Source organism: Ochlerotatus camptorhynchus, unplaced genomic scaffold, assembly GCF_037179485.1.
Source record: "Ochlerotatus camptorhynchus isolate MF236.1 unplaced genomic scaffold, CSIRO-AGI_Acam_v1.1 ptg000341l, whole genome shotgun sequence".
In the NCBI taxonomy this organism is placed as follows: Eukaryota; Metazoa; Arthropoda; class Insecta; order Diptera; family Culicidae; genus Ochlerotatus; species Ochlerotatus camptorhynchus.
The window spans coordinates 525,629-535,209 of record NW_027040829.1 but is presented as its reverse complement, the minus strand read 5'-3'; the positions used below and the strand labels follow the sequence as shown (position 1 = coordinate 535,209).

The following is a 9,581-nucleotide window of genomic DNA, read 5'->3' as shown; positions in this document are numbered from 1 at the left end:
AGAAAAAAACATCAGAGCTACAAATTGGATTTAAAGAACAAAATATTTTAAAATTTTAAAATCTGTTCTTAGTCCTTCAACATAAACCAAGAATCATGAGGATTTTCGTTGTCATTAAAAAAAAATGTTGCTTTTTTCGAGTTTACTGAAATAATGAATCTAACTGCAATCTGATTTGGAAACGCAAACAAATGTGGAACATAAACATTAAAAAAAAGTTGACAATAGCTAGTTAAACTAAAAATTTAAACTTTTTTCTAGATACATGTAATCTAAAAAAATATTTTGCGGCTGAGTTAGTGAGGGGAAGTTCCCCCCCCTGCCCCCCCCCCCTTGGCTACGCCTATGTCTGTTGGGGGTGATCGGGGAAAGTCGTACAAGTTCAGGGAAAGTTTTAGGACATCAAAGAACTTCATAGATCATTGCGGACCTTCAAGTAAACTCGTGGAAGTTCAGAAATTTTCTATAAAGTTCAGGAAACTTTCTTGAAGTGCAGTAAATTCTGAAGAAGTTCTGCAAAGTTTGTAGAAGTTTATTAAACTTTATAGAATATAAGAAAAGTTTGTTAAAGTTCAGTGCACTTTATAGAAGTTCATCCAAAATTGCAGTAGTTCAGCGTACTCCGTAGGACTGAAGTTAAATAAATTTAGTAAACATCAGTGATCTTTGTAAAGCTTCACCAGACTTTGTGGTAAAATAGCAAACTTTAGAGGAATTCAGTGTATGTTGCAATAAAATCAAGGAACTTCGTTGAAGATCAGAGATTTTTATTCAACTTCAAGGAATTTCGTAAAACTTCAGGAACATCGTTCAAATTCAGGAAACATTATAGAAATTCAGAAAAGTTTGTAGATATTCTGGAAATTTCGTAGAGCTTTAAAAAACTTAGCAGACAATCAGGGAACTTAAAAAATGCCTGAAAGTCTCGAAAGAATATTGAAACCTATACTGCAAAGAAAAGGAATCATTGTACAAGTAATTTTACGAAAACTCGTAAATGTTCAGAGATCTTTTGTTAATTCAAGGCATTTCATTACATTCAAATGTATTAGTACTGCTTTGGCGAAATCCAAGCTCGTGGAAGTTCAAAAAAGACTCGAGAAAATTATTTCAGAAGCTCTTCGACCATCAGAAATCTCCACCTTCTCCACCGAAAACGCGAGAAAACTCCCTTGAAACTCACTGGAACCTCCTTTGGCAGCACCGAAAATCGCCTCTGAAATTTACCGGAATCCTCACCGCCATGAACAGGTGAAAACTCCGTCGAAAGTTCCCTCGAAAATTCAGATGCTGCCAACGGAGGTTCCCAGAGACTTTCGACGGAGTTTCCCCGCATTATCGGCGAAGGAGGTTCTGCACGATACCAGTGAAGAGATTGAATGCTGCTGACAGAAGTTCCAGGGAATATCGACGGCGTTTTCTCGCGTTCTCGGTGGACGCGGTTCCACGTGATTTCGGTGATTTTGGATGCTGCCAGCGGGAGCATTTGGAAATTCCAACGGATTTTCCTTGCCTTCTCGGTGGATGAGGTTCTGCATGATTTCGGCGAAGATTTTACATGCTGCCTACGAAGATTCTAGGATTTTTGTTTGTCTTGATAAAGGGTTTATCCACCAGGATTACGTTTGACTTGGTTTGACAAAATTAATTACATTGGGGCTACATTGAGCATGTTGCTGAGTTGAGAAATAAATAAAATAAAATTACATAAAGTATGACCCAAAAAATGCGAAATTTCGATGCCGTTTTGTTGCGTTCTCAACGGAGTAGATTCTACACAATGTTGATAGATGTTTCCGATTCTTCCAGCGGAGGTTCCAATTTAAACGGAATTTTCTCGCATTCGCGGTGGTGATTTTTGGTGCTGCCAACGGAAGTTTCAGGAAATCTCTACGATATTATCTCGTGTTTTGGGTGGAGATTTCCGATGATGCCTACGGAGGTTCTACGGAATTTCGACGGAGTTGTCCTGCGTTCTCGGCGGAGCAGGTTTTGCGTGATTTCGATGTTGGCAGTGGAAGTTCTGGAGGGAGCTTCTGCAGGATTTCGTTGGAGATTTTCGTTGCTACCGGAGAAGGTTGCAGGAAATTTCTCGTGAATTCTCTACTCCACCGAAATCGCGCAGAGCGACGAGTTTTCTTTCCTGTTGTGTTTGTTTATCTTCGCATCGATGCATGTAGAGGTGTCACCAAAAATGCGCATGCTTTGTTCTGATGTTCACATCCCACAGAATGGTTGATGCAAACGATGGAAATTAAATGTATTTTGACGTAGAACTACGTCTTTGTCGACTATAATGGGGTGCAAATCAAAAAATATGTATGGTGAAATAGTGTTAGGTTTTGAACGCTTGTAACTTTGTCATTTATAAATGAATTTAAAATCCAAATACGCCAATCTATAGGATATTTCTTTACAAATCTGTTGAAATACTTCTCCAATTTTTCATAAAAAAAAGTTTTGAAATATGTACAAATGATAATTTTATCACTGTTTTCATGAAATAAACGTCATCATAATCGAGTATCATTTGGTTGCACATCGTTCTGCTTGAACCAAAAAAGATATAAAACAGCGCTGCTGTCGTGCCTCTGCTCATTACCGCTTGGGACGGCGTGGAACTGGGTCCTGCAGCAAGCAGGAGTAAGTCAGTGGTTAATGTGGTGTTTACATCTATGTGGATTAGCTAGCGCTAGTGTATTAGCACTGTGCAAAAAAGTAGCCTGCATAATTTAAGCAGGGAATCAGCGTCTACCAGCATGTGCTAGTTGGCTTGTATACTAGCGTTAGCAAATCCGCACAGATGTAAACACACCTAGAGGTGGATCACCCGCGATGGTGTCGAAGAAGACTTGGGTTCAACTAGATCGAAACGCGGAAATTTTTTACACAAAACACAATGCCTCTCAAAAATAATTACAGTGAATATTCATTTCCGCTAAGAGCTACACGTACCGTTTCAACTTACCCCGGTGTACCTTAACTATGATGCTTACTATCAAAACATTGAACAGGTGGAGAAACTGTGTTCGAGCTTTTGTTCTGTACTTTGAAATTCAATAACTGAAAATTAAAGGAATTTTCAATTAATGTTGTAGTACGCACCAACTTATTGAAAACCAAACGTTTGACTTGAGAAAAGTACCAGTATTCTATTTTGCATCATTCTACGAGCACGCTGTAAACTACATAATGATGATGCATGATAATTTTATGTTAGGGTTGTCCTCTAAATTGCAGAACAAAGAGGTGCGTAATCCCCGTATGATCGTTATATCCCTTCCTCCTCTACTTCGCTGACATATGAACCAACATTTTGTTCAATATTGAAAGTACCGTCTTCTTATAAGGAAAACACAACTGCCTGTTGCGTTATCATAAAATGCAACCTTCGCTTTCTTCTCTGCTTCAGAGACCTAATTTAAAAGTAATGAGCTACTGAAAAAAATATGTATTTTTTTGGCAATTGTTTTATCCCACAACATGCATGGCGTCTTTGTGGACTATACTGGGGTGCTACTTCAAAATAAATCACTGCTTGTTTAGGACCCCACATTTGAATTTTCATAATTTATTGAACCATAACCGAAACATACTTGAAAAATTAAAGATAAAGCGTAATAGCCAAAAACACATGATAAACATCATTTTTGCGTAGTTCTACGTCATACTGCGGTCGTGTCTAGGGCACAACCCTTTAATTTTTTTTTACTAAATGCATATTGAATCTGTATTCCAAAATGGAGACGTTCCTAGAGTGCAGTAGCAATTCGAGAAACCCGAGGGGTTGGTCACTCTACACAGTGTGCCAAAATCAAACTTGGGCACACCCGGGCGAAGTCATTGGTGCTGTTTGGCACCCATGGTTACAATTTTTATGATCTTTAAAGTTACTGGCAACACTGAACTTTTTCTGCGCTTGCAGTGTGCATGTGTCAAAATTTGTTATTGATGTTGCCACAATATAATCAAATTACTTTCAAAACAACCGTGAATCTCCACCAAGTCTCGCCATGGATTCTCAAAACCGTTACACCCGTGACGGCAGTCGCATCCACATTTCCTCCCTGACATCGGTATCTTGACCTGAACAAGGTTTCCGGTCATGGCTACACGAACTAGCGATGCAGCTCCCACGGCTGCGGCTGCTTCCAATGGTCCGTCTTTTTTGGCGAATTTTACAGGAGACGAACCAGCAGAAGGATCAGCAGCAGCAGCATTGGAAGCAGCCGCGGGAGTTGCATCGCTAATTCGTATAGCCGTGGTCGACGATGGAAATCTCGGTCCGGTCTCGACAAGCGGTGTTTGAGATTTAATCGGAAAGTCAACAACCATACAAAAACTATACCATCCGACCATTCAAACTGCTCGAATACATCCATGGCGGTGGCTGCTTCACCAACCATTCCATCGTCCTTCATATAATGTTGGAGGACCGTCTTGGCAAAATCTCAAAAAGTTTAACCAATTATTTTTACTCTCCTGCCTTTTTGCACTTCCAACAACAATAAGAAATTACCTATAATAACGAATTATAAAATTAACTACACATAAAAAGGAAAATCCTTTCTGTTCTCAGAAAAACAAACTTCCGCTCTTTCAAAGCTAACGTGTTTTCGATGTTCTCGTTGCTCTACGCACCGTTCATCTTCTTGGAGGAGGAGAAGCACAACTTCATAATGAACGGGAATTTTGTGATGGCGTTCGCCAGGGTTGCTTGAGAACTCGACCAATCCGGTGGAGGAACTTTCCGATTTCAGCGGGAACATTCGCACTTGCGACGGGTGGCAGTCCTTGGTGGTGAATGCAGTCAGCAGCAGATCCTCGGACGGCATACGGGTGGGGTATTGAAGAAGTGGAGAATGGGATTTTTGCTGGCCTGGGAAGCGATTGTTCTTGGAGGCGCTGTTCTTGGAAGCTGATCGAATTGTCTGGCATGGTGTACGGGTTGGTGGACTCTGACAAGTAGTTCTGCTTGGAAAATGCAATTTGAATTTTGCCTCATAATTTCCATTCATTCGATGTTGTTCAAGGGATGGATGCTGCGTTCGACTGGTTCAACAACGATGGCGTCTCCCATCTGGACCATGGCGGTACCTTCGTCGGTCTTCAGGAACTTTATCGTGCCGAGATCCTGACAACATTTCCATACAGGCAGAACAAATTGAACAGCTTATTGGTGTTGGCTGTGTTGTTATCGTGTCCGTAGACCATCATCACTGCGCTCTGTTGCTGTGCCGGTTGAATGAAGTTGACTGGTCCGTTTCGGGTCAGCGATGCGTCCTTCATCAGTCCGACGTGTGTTCTGGCCTGTGTTGATTTCCAGTTTTCCGACGGATGATACTCGGGCGGTGCAAATCCGTTTCCTTCGCCGGCTCCCAGAAGGGCTGGTTGACTATTGATTGACGTTCGTTGTGCGGGGTCGGCTCCACCGAAGATGGAAGGATCGTGTAGCAACGGAGCTCGTCCGCTTCAGGCATCCTTGGAGACGGATGCATCCAGTGTATAATCCCAACGGGAGTCCGTGTCGTTTCTGAAAACATTGAAAAACAAAACAAAAACAAGAGCTGTTAAAATACCAAGTGGCCAAGCAAGGCATTATTCACAAGCAAATGAAAGTCAGTTCAATGACTTCTTGGCACTGCCCGTACAGCTGCGGCACACTGAGGTACACTGAGAAAAATGTTGGCGCAAAATAAGTGCGTAGAGTGACCACCCCTTGGAGAAACCTAATAAAACATAAAAAAGTGCTGGAAATTTCATAAAAGTTCGTCAAACTGATCAGAAACTTAGTTAACTTCATAGAAACTCAGGATTTTGTTGAATAGTTCAGATAACTTAGGATTTCAGGGACGTACCCAGATGTTCAATAATATACCTACAAAATGTGAGGGTCTTCCTGTATGTTTGAAGAAGTTCATAAATGTTCTGAAATAATGATAGAATTGAGACAGCTTAGCAACATAATTATGCAACATGTCTTCAAATGTGGCATCCCTGAGACGGGTAGCATAATGAAACTAAAATGACTTGAACTTGTAATTCCCATTTGAAAGGCATTGTTTTACAAATTACAAGTTCATGTAGAATTATGCTACAGGCCCCTCATTGTACCAGAACACTTGTAACGGACCCACATCTTTGCATTATTATCAGGCTAGGCCTAAGTTTTTAGGATATTACAGCGGAGATTCGCTCGTTGGGAGCTCGTTAGTTCGGTGTTCGCTAGTTGGGCATGGCCCAACTAAAAAGCACTCTTATAACAAAATCAAATTAACGTCTGAATGTTATCATTTTCCAGGGGTCTACAAATGTATCTTGAGACGAATATTGCGGAAAAAATCTGTTTAAAATTCAAAGGAACTTTATTGTTGAAAGAATGATTCTCAAACAAGTAAACATAATTACAGGTTACGCTTCTTCCATTCAACATCAATCAGTTTGTTTAGCAGTGATACCAGTTTAGTGACTTCTTGAAGGTCATCTCTGACATATTCAATCACATTTTTCAACTATTTAAGTACATTAGAAAAATCTTGTTTGCTGTTTGGAGATTCATCATAGACCGTCCGTTGCTCGTCGATTTCCTGAACATTTTCACCAGATGTGTTCAACCATTCTTCATTCGTACATGTTGTAGCACTGATTTTATAATTTCTTCGTTGGTGTCCAAATCAACAACCTTATCATTGAGCCAGTGTTCAACGTCACTCTCACTTGTATTGGTACCAACTGCTTTGTCTGCAGCAGCTATGAGTATCTTGATGTCTTGGGCGTTAGAACCATTATACTCGTATCCTGGAAATTCATCAATCAGTTAATTCTAAGAATTCCTTATTGTTGATGCAGATACCTCATCCCACGAGCTGGCCAACCAATCCATGCATAGTGACAATGAAATATTTTTCAGTCGTTGATTGAAAGGGAGATGTTCGTCTTCAAGAACCAACTTTAGCATCAACTTTCTCTTATAGCGCGTTTTGATTGCGTTGATAACGAATTGATCCATGGGTTGGCACTCACTAGTGACATTGGGATGGCAAGTAGATGACTTGGATCAACCCATCATCACTTTTTAGATCACATGCATCATGGTGAGCCGAGTAGTTATCCAAAAGAACAAGTGCTGTTGGTTCCAGCCCGTTCCGGGGACTAATTCCTCATCGAACCACTTTCGAAACAGGATCCGGTTCATCCAAGCCTTCCATGAGTTATAATAAGATACCGGTAGAGCTTTCTTATCACGGGGGAGGTCTCGTGGGTTTTCAGACATGCCGATGAACATAAGTTTTAATTTCAGGGTTCCGTCCATGTTCGAACAGGGCATAAATGTGTACCTATTCCGATTCAATTTACGTCCAGCAGCAGTTTTTCATCCCACAAGACAACCGTTTGGGATGCAATTAGTTTAATAAATAATGCGGATTCATCAGCAAAGGGCTCAAACCACATTTCCAGGATTTTCTTCAAAGGCACTCCTTTGAACTTGGCATAAGCTTCGAGGTCAGCCGAAGCTTTTTCTCCAGCGGTTACAACAGTACGTAGTCCAAAACGATTCCGGAAACGACGAGCCCATCCATTCGATGCAAGAAACTGGCATCCTTCGTAGCATCCGTTTTGCTGTAAAGTTTCAAAGAGAAATCTGGCTTTGGCCTTCATTATATCTGACGGAACAACTATGTTTGCATTCCTTAGTTGTAGAACCCACAAGAATAATGCCTCTTCCATCAACGGGAAACTCTGTTCCTTCAGAGCTCGTCGCTACTCTACTCCGTGTTCTCTATAGCTGTCTATTTTCGATTTGATGACTGCCTTTTGCTTGAGTAAGCGGCCCACGGATGAACTTCCAATGCCGTATTTTTTCCCCCGATCTGCTCGTGGAACAATTCACTGGACTCAGCATCACGGATTACGTCCAACTTTTTAGCTGGAGGCAGAGTAGTATGTTTGCGCTTCATCGTTTTACTTCCCGACGGCAGATCCATTTCTTGTTTAATATTAAGGTATTTGTTAAAGAGTAATGTTTGAAAACACTAATTACATACCTTTGCAAAAAAGATAACGACCAGAAAAAATAAATTTTCTTTGAACCGGTGACGAAACTTTCAACTGCTGTGAGAAACTTTTCCGTCTTATTTGCAGAAAGAAAACAAATAATCTGCGTTCCCCCTGAAAATTTCGACTAGCTGTCAGTTGCCCCAATTAGCGAATACGATTCGCTATTTAAGGCGCAGTCATGGTCCAATTAACGAATTCAGGCTGTACCGAGAGTGGGCCAAATGCATCAGTAAAAGCGTTTCCTCAGTATTTCTCACAAAATCTTACTGTGTAACCAGCAACGAAGTGTTTGTCCTGTTTGCATAAAACAATTTTGCAAGATTTTTGTTAATTTGCAATGGTCTTATATAGAATAATATGCGCCTGTTCAAATGTCGCCATCAGATATTCATGATGATTGCCTCAACCAGAGATATTAACATTTGGAAAGGGCCTTCTTTCATACGAAAAACGTAAATATTTCTTTTTTTTTTCCTTGATTTGTTTTCCGTCGATCATGTTTTCCGTACTGAGTACCAACGTAACCGACGCCAGGGAGGCAGCTTCCTCACCTGGACCCTATCTATCCGACCCATCAACTCATGGGCGCTGTCCCAAGCAACAATTTTTATATTATTGAAGTTTAGCAGTTGATATAACCAAATAATAAAACCTTCACTGACGACCACATTGCTTTAACAACCTCCTGTCAACCACTTGAAAGCCATGTTATGGCCAATTGGCCCAGTTTTAATGCAATCATTAAAACTTGATATGCGACCTACCTTAAGAGCATAGGTTTTATGTCAGTGTTATCACATTCTACACGTGGTTGTTGAAAATGAAAGCATAAACCTTCCTCCTGGTCAGAAAGTTTCAACAACCTTTTGATGACTACCATAAAACTACAACCGCATAAATCGCTCCTGAAGAAGTTGATAAAACATGATACGCAAAACATTTTGACAACCTGGAAGGTTTTAAGTTGGGTTTTTAGGATGATAGTTAAAGCTTGGAAGATTTATTCTTATTTTATTATTGTTTTATCATAGCATCGATGGTAGTCCATGGTTTTATGTGGTGGTAGTAAAATTAGGCCTTCACGTAGACTTTAAAATTATTTTATAACTATCAAGTAAGCGTAAAATTCAGCATTTATAGTTATAACTATGACTTTAAGGTGGCTCTGTATCCCTCTTTAAAACTCTTGAATAAAACATGCAACAAAGTTTTATGACATACTTTTTCATTACCATTATAAAACTTAAAGTTCTAATAATGCTTCATTATAACCTCAATACAACTATTATTCTTATCAAATGCCTAAGATTTACAGAGAAGAAATACACGTGTAAAAATTTTTCGACAGATAATGGATTCTTCGACGCAGAACAGCATTATCGTAAATGAACATCAAGCTATGGATCCAACGCCTGAAAATCCAGTTGTTACGGATGCCGAGAATACTGGAAAAATTCGATACCAGGAATGATGTTGGCACTTACGTAGACGCACATAATCAAATCGATTTAGATTTGACAAAT

At 40.1% G+C, this 9,581-nt stretch overlaps 1 pseudogene; it reads right to left on the bottom strand.

Annotated features, from left to right (window-relative positions):
- Nucleotides 1-5,118: 5,118 nt before the first annotated feature.
- Nucleotides 5,119-7,985, bottom strand: LOC135708905 (jerky protein homolog-like; annotated as a pseudogene).
- Nucleotides 7,986-9,581: the final 1,596 nt, after the last annotated feature.